Here is an 11,042-nt window from a genome sequence, read left to right on the forward strand (position 1 = left end):
AATGTTCTCCTAGCTGTTTTCCTTGGGAAATGGTCTTTTCCCGCTTGAGCCCATATAATATATTCCTTGGTGACATAGTGGCTGATTTGCTCAGAAGCTGGGATCTTCCCGGCTCCTATTGGCTCCTTCAGGGGGGCTTCTGGCATCTTCCCTCCCCCTGTCAGCCCCTTAATCCGGGGACACCTGGTTCCCCAGAAGTGGATCCCACTGTAGCACAAGGAATGAGGAGCCCCTGACTGGAGGGGGGACTGAGTTCTTCCTCTGGGGGTCAGGATCCCCCCCTTCCCCAGCTCCAGAAAGGCCAGGCGCCTTAAAGTCAATCTGGGGGAACAGCTCAGGGTGGAACTGGGGGGGTCCTTGGTGGTCTCTGAGCTTAGGGGTTCCCCCCCCCCCCTCGCAGACGTCTCACTGCCTAACTGGGCAACATCATCCAGGCACCAACCTCAGAGAGCCCCAAGGACCCCTCAACTCTTGTGGGCACCTCTCAGGGCATCTGCAGAGCTTCAGCTTCCAGCGTATCTCACACACACACACAACCACAAAAACACCATCACAAAAACCCCCAAAGAAAGCAAGTGGTCCTGCGAAGGCAAATCGGGGGTTAAAGGCGGAGGGGGAAGGAGAAGGGGCGGGGCTTTGCAGGAGCAGGCGGAGCCCCCAAAGCCCTCGCCTCTCCCCTCCCACTGGGTGGATCTCCGCTTCCCTTCGCCCGGGCGAGGACGGACGCTGGATCTCTCCGGAGAGGCTTCTGGATCCCGCTCTGGGTAGGTCGGGCTGCTCTCCCTCCGGCCTCCCTTCCGCCGCTCCTGCCAGGAGGAAGGGAGCTGCCACGGATCCCGCTTGTCGGATTCCCGGGAATTCCTCGGGGAGATCCGGCTCTGGCGTTGCTTGCAGGGAGCGGATCCCTCCCGGGGGGTAAAGGGGGCTCTCTCTCCCCGGACTGGATCTGCCCCCCTCCTCGCCCGGCCAAGGCTCCTCGGGAAGAGGGGGGGGGGGGATCCGGGAAGGAGCTTCGGGTAAGTTGCTTTACAAGGCCTCTCTGCGGTCCTTCAGAGCATCCATATCCCTCAAGGGCATTTTGGGGGGGAAAGAGTGTAAATTGTGCTTTAAAGCATTTACTGGGATTTGTAGTGTGCCATTAGCACACCCTGACCTCTTTGCAACGGGGCGGGAAGGGTTGGGGGGAAAGGAAATAAGTTTAAATTAGTTGAATTGAGCTCGTCTTTCTTTGTGCTCTGTCTGAAAGGCCAAAAATAAAATCCTTTGTTTTTACGATAATCTTTACTTTGCTTCTGCTTTTAAAAGATGGGTGGAATTTCTAAACTTTCTATTTTCTTTGTTTTCTCCGGGAATAGAATAGAAATAGAATAGAATAGCATAGAATAGAATTCTTTATTGAACAAGTGTGGTTGGACACACAAGGAATTTGTCTTGGTGCAAATGCTCTCAGTGTACATAAAAAGAAAAGATACATTCATCAAGAATCGTAAGGTAGAATAGAATAGAATAGAATAGAATAGAATAGAATAGAATAGAATAGAATAGAATTCTTTATTGGCCAAGTGTGGTTGGACACCCAAGGAATTTGTCTTGGTGCAAATGCTCTCTGTATACATAAAAGAAAAGATACATTCATCAAGAATCGTAAGAATAGAATAGAATAGAATAGAATAGAATAGAATTTTTTATTGGCCAAGTGTGGTTGGACACCCAAGGAATTTGTCTTGGTGCAAATGCTCTCAGTATACATAAAAGAAAAGATACATTCATCAAGAATCGTAAGAATAGAATAGAATAGAATAGAATAGAATAGAATAGAATAGAATAGAATTTTTTATTGGCCAAGTGTGGTTGGACACCCAAGGAATTTGTCTTCGGTGCAAATACTCTCAGTATACATAAAAGAAAAGATACATTCATCAAGAATCATAAGAATAGAATAGAATAGAATAGAATAGAATAGAATAGAATAGAATAGAACATAATTCTTTATTGAACAAGTGTGCCTGGACACACAGGGAATTTGTCTTTGGTGCAAATCCTCTCAGTATACATAAAAGAAAAGATACATTCATCAAGAATCATAAGAATAGAATAGAATAGAACAGAATTCTTTATTGAACAAGTGTGCCTGGACACACAAGGAATTTGTCTTGGTGCAAATGCTCTCAGTATACATAAAAGAGGGTGAGATTCCAAAGTCGCAGCTAAAGGAACAGGCAGGAGACACTGTCAGCAATTCCAGGGTTTACTGACTTTGGGGCAAAAGAAGACACTTCTGAGTCCCTTTCTGAGCAGAGGCACCAAGGCAATCAAACAGACGATTTTACATATTTTTATCCACACCAAGACCCACCACCTCCCACCTTCTCTGCTGCCCCATTGGCTAAAATTGTTGAAATTCACATTGGATGATTCCAGGGTGGTTTTTAAAATTATGCCTGGGTTCACAATCTAGCCATACTGACATGCTTAACAATGAATCATCTACTTATCATTTGTCCAGCAGTTGCTAATCCTGCTCTGTTTACACGAACTGGCTTCTCTTCTGGGTCAGCATGACAACTCTCCTCAAATGGACTTCTGCTTAAACTGACGCTGAACGGGTTTTGTTAGGGATAACATTGTTTACCCTAACTGGTTTGGGTAAAAATAATAAATATGGTATCATGGTTTGTTAGTTAAAGTGTGTGTAACTTTAACAGCAAGAATGTAATTAAGGGTGTGGTTGTAAAAGCACTATATAAGAAGCGAGGCAATTCCAGCTCGCTCTCTCTGGCTTACTGATCTCTAATTACTTGATGGATTGATGACTGCGTTCTTGCTGAAACGGGGAGTGAAACAGGAGTGTTTATTTTTCTCAACGGAGAGAAGATAAGATTGGACTGATTTATTGTAAGTGTACTGACATTGGCTACTCAACACGGACTTTGCAAATAGGGTATCCCCGACAAGACTTGACTGAAATTGATATATGACTAATGGACCGTTATTTTGACTATGCTATAATTCTTAAATGGAATAAACTATACTTTTGATAGCACAAGCGTATCTGTATTTTTACTGCGTGTTAACTAGAAAACTTATCTCACACATTTACCTGTCTTCCTATCTGACTTCGCTGCACGTTCTGTTTAGTTCGTTTTCCTTAACACCCGTTGGGGAATCCAGGCTTAACAGGTTTCATCTCCTCAGCACAACTGTCTTAAAATGTTTCCCCGGGTTTTTTAAGGTTACATAGAAGAGAAACATAGAGAAGAGAAATATGTTGATCCTTTTACATTTTTCTTTTACAGGAGTAATCGTTTCTTCTTCTTTTACTTCGCACAAAGAGGGTGTGGTAGTGGCAGCCCCTCCTGGGTGGAGGTTTTTCAAAGCCCAAAGGAAGTTTTGAGGGGTGGTCTTGGGAGCAGCTGCTAGAAAAAGCTGATGGCCTGGAAAGGCTGCCTTTCCTCATTGGAAATAAAATTTGAGACCCTTATCTTTGTGGCCTTGCAGCCTCCAAAAAGAGCAGGAAAGAGCAGCTCTTTTCACACATGTTCTGCCTCATCTGATGTCTCTCATCTTCCACCGAGTTTTCCTAGGTACAACTATGCTTTGGTCCCTGTTGGACTTCATCCTGCTTCTTTCTTCCCTTTTCTCTTTTTAAGATATTTTTGAATTACGATTCAATCTTCATTATTTTGTATCCTCAACAAATAATCCTATTTTCTCCTTCCTCTTCCAGATCATTTGCAGATTCTGTTCAGGATCACTGCTGGCATCTGAGCCTTCTTCATTTCTCTTTGCCGGAAACCAGTGAGGCTGTGGCCGTGAACTTCACAGAGGAGAAAGGGGGCATTCTTGGATTGGGATCCCCCAAACTTTGGCCAGGACTCCGTTCCAGAGAATTTGGGAATCTGGATGAAGAAGCAGCTTCCTGCACAAAGGGCCAATCGGTTAAGGAGAAACCAAATCGGTCGGCACTGAGGGTTATCCCTGGCCTTGATCTGGAGTGGTAACAATTGACCCAGAGACCTCTTAGCTGTAACTTTAAAGGTCAGAAAAGAAATCTTGGCTAAGTCTTGGTTTAGAGAACAAGCATCCATTTTTTAAATCTTTATTTGACAAACGAGCAATGCAGTAAAATTGGGATTTTCTCCCAAGGTTATTTAGTTATTTAGTTTAGTTTGTCAAGCATACATGAGAAAACAAGTGTAAGTATGAACATAACATAAACATATAAGTATAAACAGGTATAAGTATATGCATAATAAATGAGTACGAATAAATGAGAACAGTAGGACAGGGACGGTAGGCACACTGGTGCGCTTATGCACGCCCCCTTACAGACCTCTTAGGAATGGAATGAGGTCCACGGTACACAGTTTAAGATTAAAGTTTTGGGAGTTTGAGAGGATGTAACAACAGAGTCAGGTAGTGAGTTCCAGGTGTTGACCTCTCTGTTGCTGAAGTCCTATTTTCTGCAATCGAGTTTGGAACAGTTTACTTTGAGTTTGTATCTCTTGTTTGCCCATGTTTTATTGTGGTTGAAGCTGAAGTAGTCATTGACAGATAGGATGTAGCAGATAATTTTGGGTACTAAGCTTAGGTCAGACTCTAGGCAGCGTGGGTCCAAAATTTCAAGCCTGCAAGCTGAGGAGTGGAGTATTCTTGTGAAATACCTCTGGACTCGCTCAATTGTATTAATGTCCATTATACGGTGTGGATTCCAGGCAGATGAGCTGTATTCAAGAATTGGTCTGGCGAAGGCTTTGTATGCTCTGGTTTGCAGTTCAATGTTACCAGAGAAGAAGCTTCGTAAGATTAGATTTACAACCCTTAATGCCATTTTGGCAATGCCGTTACAGTGAGCTCTGGGGCTTAGATCTTTCGAGATGAGTACTCCTAAGTCCTTGACAGAGTGAGGGTCGTCTACAAGGTCGTATCCGCCCAGTTTGTATTTAGGGCTCTGATTTTTGTTGCCAATGTGTAAGACAGAGCATTTGTTGGTTGAGATTTGAAGTTGCCAATTGTTCAACCATTCTGACACATAGTCAAGGTCGCTCTATAGGGCAGCTGTATCGTCAGTGGTGTTAAATAGTTTTACGTCATCAGCAAAGAGGACGCAGTTAGTTTTAATATGATCAAAGATCATTTTTGTAAATTAGAGAGTGGGTCCTAAAAGGCTGCCTTGGGGGACACCGCTGTTAACGGGTGCAGGGTTTGATAGGGCACTCCTTATTTTGAGTACTTTTTGCCTGTTTGTCGGGAATGCAGCTATTCCATTTGTGCAGCGATCCAGAAATCCCGTAAGAGCGAAATTTAAACAATAGTTTGTCATGTACCATTGAATCAAAGGCTTTGCAGAAGTCTTACGTAAATTGCATCTATTGTTTTACCCTGGTCGAGCTGTGTAGTCCAAATGTTTTTGCAGTGTAGGAGTTGTAGATTACAGGACACATTTTTCCTGAAACCAAACTATCTGTTAGAGAGTAGGTTGTTTGTCTCTAAATGGAAGGTAATGGGTTGGTTGATGATTGATTCCATGACTTCGCAGGTGACACAACATAATGAGATTGGTCTGTAATTTTCAACTAGGCTGGGGTCTCCCTTTTATTTTTTTATAATAGTTTTTATTTTTAAGACAAACATATACAAACAAAACATAAAAACATAAAACCATCTTCCATTTTATACACATACAGTGTGTCAATTGGTTACAAATCTTTTGTGCTATCCTTTCGTAGTCATTACTCACAGTTTATATAAATTTTCATTGTCAAACTAACATATGCTTATATATTTATCAGTTATTAATCATCAATGACTAAACTATTCCATCATTTTATACGAGATATTCCAAAATTTATTTTAAAATTTATATTGTACTTTTCATCCAATGGTTATATATATCTGTATTAAATTTTATATCAATCTATTGAACTTCTATTACAGAATCAACAAATCTATTACATTACCATGTTTTTTGTCCAACCATTGATAAAGCAAATCCCATATCATATAAAATTGCTTATCTTCTTGCTCTCTAATTTCAAATGTCAATTTACTCATTTCAGCACAGTCCATAATTTTCTTAATAACTTCCTCTTGCATAGGTATTTTTTCATTTTTCCAATTCTTAGCAAATACAATTCTAGCCACTGTCAAAACATTTTCAATCAAATATTTCAGCTCTTTATTGTATATTTCCAGTATGATTCCCAATAAAAAGATCTCTGGTTTAAAGTCTATATGTTGTTTTATCATTTTTTCCAACCATGTGTGGATTTTAGTCCAATATCTTTTTACATCTGAGCATGTCCACCACATGTGGTAATATGAATCAGGTATCTGATGACATTTCCAACATTTATCTGATTTGTTCTTAAACATTCAATTCTCAATGGGGGTAGGTGCCACCTGTAAAACATCCTATACAAATTTTCTTTATATGCAGTTGACATTGTTATTTTATAATTTTGAGACCACAATTTTTGCCATTTCTCTAAATCAATCCCATATCCAAAAAATTTTCCCCAAGCAATCATCGTTTCTTTGACTTGTTCTTCCTCCAACTTAAATTCTAATAAACGTCCATAGAGTTTTTTAATTACCTTTTCATCAGTACCCATCAGAATTTTATCTAAATCATTCAACCTATCATAAATACCTTCTGTTTTGAAATCTTTATCAAATCTAGATCGTATTTGCATATTTGAAAACCAATTCATTTTTACACCTTGTTCTTCCAACGCTTGCATAGATTTAAGTTCACCCTTTTCATTCAATATCTCACCATATCTAACTGTTCCTTTTTATAAATTATTAGATAAGAAAAAGCTTCAATAGTAGATATCCGTAATGGTATTTTTAAATAATATTGTCTTTTTATCTTCTCCCAGTTCAAAAACAGTGCATCTCTAATGTAATGTCTTCTAAAATACCCCTGTATTTTAGTTCCCTTATACCAGAGGAAAGCATGCCATCCCAACAGCAAGTCATGCCCTTCTAAAGTCAATAATCTACTGTTCCTTAGTGTTATCCATTCCTTTACCCACATCAGATTTGTCGCTTGGTAATATAACTCCCAGTTGGGCAAGGCAAACCCTCCTCTTGTTCTTGCATCTTGTAACAGTTTAAGTTTTATTCTCGCTTTCTTACCCTGCAAATATATTTCAGCATAATTCCAAGTCTTCAAAGAACTCTTCCCCTAATCGAATTGGAATTATCTGGAATAAATATAAAATTCTAGGCAATACATTCATCTTAATTGTAGATATTCTCCCAGTCAATGATAGTTGTAAGTTTTCCCATTTTGCCAAATCTGTCGCAATCTGCTGTTTGAGTTTAAGATAGTTATCGTCCTTCAGTGTACTACATCTTGGTGTAATGTATACTGTATATCCTAAATACTTAACCTTATTTGTGACCTGTATTTCTAAAACTTCTTCCAACTCTTTCTTTTGTCTTGCTAACATATTCTTTGTTAATATCTTTGTTTTATCTTTGTTTATTTTCAAACCTGCTACTTTTCCATAGTCTTCTATCTTTTCTATTAATTTAGGTGCTGTTTCCAATGGGTCCTCTAATATAAATAGCAGATCATCTGCAGAAGCTTGCAATTTATTCCTTTTATTTCTTTTTCTTCTCTAATATCCTATTCAACACTTCCAATGTTAACACAAACAGCAGAGGCAACAGTGGACAACCTTGTCTTATCCCTTTTCTTATATCTATGGATTCTGTTAATTCTCCATTTAATTCTCAATCTTTGCAGTTTGTTTATGATATATCGTTTCAATGGCTTGGATAAATTTTTTACCAAAGCCCATTTGTATCAATTGCAGTAAAATAAATCACCAACTCACATTGTCAAAGGCTTTTTGTGCATCTAGAAACATCAAGGCCATTTGCTTTTCAGGATGTGCCTCGTAATATTCCAGTGTCCAGAATTATTCTCACATTGTCTTTGATTTGTCTCTTTGGCAGAAATCCATTTTGGTCAGCATGGATAAAATTATTTAAATATCTTTTCAGTCTTTCTGCCAAGATTGAAGCAAAGATTTTGTAATCTGAATTTAGTAGGGATATAGGTCTATAATTTTTAACTTGCTGCAGGTCTGTATCCTCCTTCGGTATAAGTGTAATGTATGCTTCTGACCATGTTTTGGGTATTCTCTTCTTTGACATAACTTCGTTCATGACTTCTAATAGGTGAAGATTCCATATTTCCTGAAAAGTCTTATAAAATTCCGCTGGCAATCCATCTGGACCTGGTCCTTTTCCAGCATTCTGTTTTTTTTAGAGCTTCTGTTAATTCCATCATTGTTATGTTCCCTTCTAGCATTGTTTCAATATCTTTGGGTATCTGAAGTAAATTCGCTTTCTGTAGATATTGCTTAGCTTTTTCTTCTTGAATATTCTCTTGATAATACAATTTTCCATAGTAATCTTGTATCATTTTTTTTCCTCCTCATTTCCATAGCAAACATGTCCTCCTTCATTTATTAATTGACTAATCCTTCTTGATTCTCTTTCCTTTCTCAATTTATAGGCTAACCATCTGCCTGGTTTGTTTGCATCTTCAAAATAATTCTGTTTAGCATTTTTAATTTTTTGTGCTTATTCCTCTTTTTCCATTAGTCCCATTTTATGTTTAATTATATCCATTTTAATTTTGATGTCTTTTTTTGCAGGGACTTCTGTAATTCTTGCAGACTTTTATAGTAATCTTCCAATGTTTTGAAAGTCTTTTTCTGTTTTCTGTTTCTTTTCCTTGTATAGTCTATTATCAAGCCTCTTGTGTAGGCCTTCATCGTCTCCCAGAGATTCTGTAAAGATGTATCCTCTTTTCTATTTTCTTTAAAAAAGAAAACCAATTCTTTCTCTATTTTCTGTTTAAAGTCTTTTTCATTTAATATCATATTATTTAAAGTCCATCTAGATCTCCTCTTTTGTCCTTTCCAAGTGACTCATTGAGTTGTGGTCTGCTTGTTTCTATTTCAATTTCTTGTATGTTACCAAGTAATTCTGCTGACATCTGTATCATGTCTATTCTAGACCATGATGCATGACTGTTTGAGTAAAAGGTATATTGCTTGCTTTCCACATTTCTCTCTCTCCATGCATCTTTTAAATTTACTTCTTCTATCATTCGAAAGAAAGAATTTGGTAGTATCTTTATAGTAGTTTTTTTCCCCGATTTCTGCGTTTTATAGTCCAGCTGATCATTAATTATTCCATTGAGATCTCCCATCATACAAATATTAGCATGGTCCAGTTCAATTATTTTCATATGTAATTTCCTGTAAAATTCTTCTTGGTTGTCATTTGGAGCATAATTTGCAATTAAAAGTGTTTTAACATTATTGTCCATTATTTCCACCATCAAATCCTTCCATCTATATAAATTAGTTCTGCCAAAATTGTATCTCTAATATATAAGACCACACCTCTTTTTTACATTGTGTCAACGATGTGAATAATTTCCCTAATTTTTTTTTTGTTTCAATATATATTCGTGTTGTTTTTTAATATGTACTTCTTGTAGACAAATTATATCAAATTTTAATTTCTCTAATATATGGAATACTTTTCTTCTTTTAGTAGCCAAATTTAGTCCATTTATGTTAATTGTAATCAATTTTCTTTCATCCATATTACGCTTTATAAGGGTTTTATTGCTCTAGTAGATCTTAGTTCTCATTGCTCTCTGGGTACACCACCTACTGCACCTTCTTTTTCTTTTTCAATGACTGCTATACACTCCTCTTGCAATTTAATTAACGACTCTTCTTGTATCTTCATCTTTTCCTCTAAGATATTCTAAGTAGAATAGCTCAGCTTTTTCGACTGTGTCAATTCTGTGTCTTTGTTCCTGCCAGGTGAACAAGAGACCTTCTGGTATCAACCATCTATAATTTACTCCTCTTTTAAGTAACTCTTTAGTCAAAAATAAAAATTCTCTTCTCATCTTTCTTACTCTTCTTGGTACCTGTTTCAGCACCACAATTTCTTTGTCTTTGTACTTTAATGTTTTCTCCCTTGCCACCTGCAGTATCTGTGTTTTAATAATCTTCTTGGTAAATCTGATGTGACCTTCTCTTGGTAACCTATTTCTCATTGCATATCTTGTATAGACACAGAACACTTCATCCCATCCCATCCATCATCTTCTCTTTGGTTATCTCTAATGCTTCTGCCAGTGTTTCTCTCATTTCAGCAAAGTTTTCACCTTTTCCTTCTACATTTTGAAATCTCAGGTAAAATTCTGATGTATCGATTTCCCATCCTAATGGTCCACTCCTGCCCTTTTCAACATCGCTCAATCGAGTATCAATATCTCCAATTTTCTTATCTCTTTGTAAATTTTCTTCTTTGATTTTCTTAAATCTGTCCTCATATTTCATCATCATCTGTTGAATATTCTCTACTTTCTCACTTGTCTTTTCAGTTCTTTGCTCAATATTCTCTATTCTCTTCAATCTTCTGAACTCCTTACATAATCATATGCAATGGCACTTCCTTCTCTTTCTCCTGTTGTAACATTGTCTGTATTGATCGTTGTCCTCCAGATGGTGAAGAGGAGGCTATTGGTGTTGAGGAAGCTGGGGCTGTTGTCTTTCTACTCATCTTGTAATACTTATCTGTAAAAAAAGAAAGAGGAAGGAAAAAAAAGGGAAAAGAAAAAAAAAGAGCGAAGTCCGAGAACTGCCACTCCGAAAAATAAAAAGGGGAAAAAAAATCTTCAGGCACTTGTATACCTTAATCCAATTAGTTACAGTAATATGCGGGGGGGAAAGAGAAGTTATGGAAAAAGGAATAAAAAAGTTTGGTTGTTTTTTTGAGAAAAAGAAGGTGGGGGGAAGAAGAAAAAAATAGTCTATGTATTTCTCTTAATAAAAAAAGAGAGAGCAAAAGAAAAAAATTACATGCTAGTTCCTGGGTTAAAAGGTTAAAATCCAAATATAAAAATCCAACTAGAGGGGAAGTAGAAAAGAAGGTAATAAATACCAAACAATTCTAATAGAAAGCAAGCCACTGCCACTAAATATCCAAGG

At 37.8% G+C, this 11,042-nt stretch overlaps 1 long non-coding RNA gene across 1 annotated transcript; it reads left to right on the forward strand.

The window, feature by feature from the left end:
• Positions 1-665: 665 nt before the first annotated feature.
• LOC148131747 (uncharacterized) lies at positions 666-6,231 on the forward strand. Its single transcript, XR_015747103.1, has 3 exons — positions 666-764; positions 3,728-5,511; positions 5,558-6,231. It is a non-coding gene; the product is annotated as an uncharacterized LOC148131747 (long non-coding RNA).
• The last annotated feature ends 4,811 nt before the right edge of the window (positions 6,232-11,042 follow it).

This window comes from Notechis scutatus, chromosome 2, assembly GCF_049901735.1.
Source record: "Notechis scutatus isolate UNSWTSFEM ecotype Mainland chromosome 2, rNotScu1.2, whole genome shotgun sequence".
NCBI lineage: Eukaryota > Metazoa > Chordata > Lepidosauria > Squamata > Elapidae > Notechis > Notechis scutatus.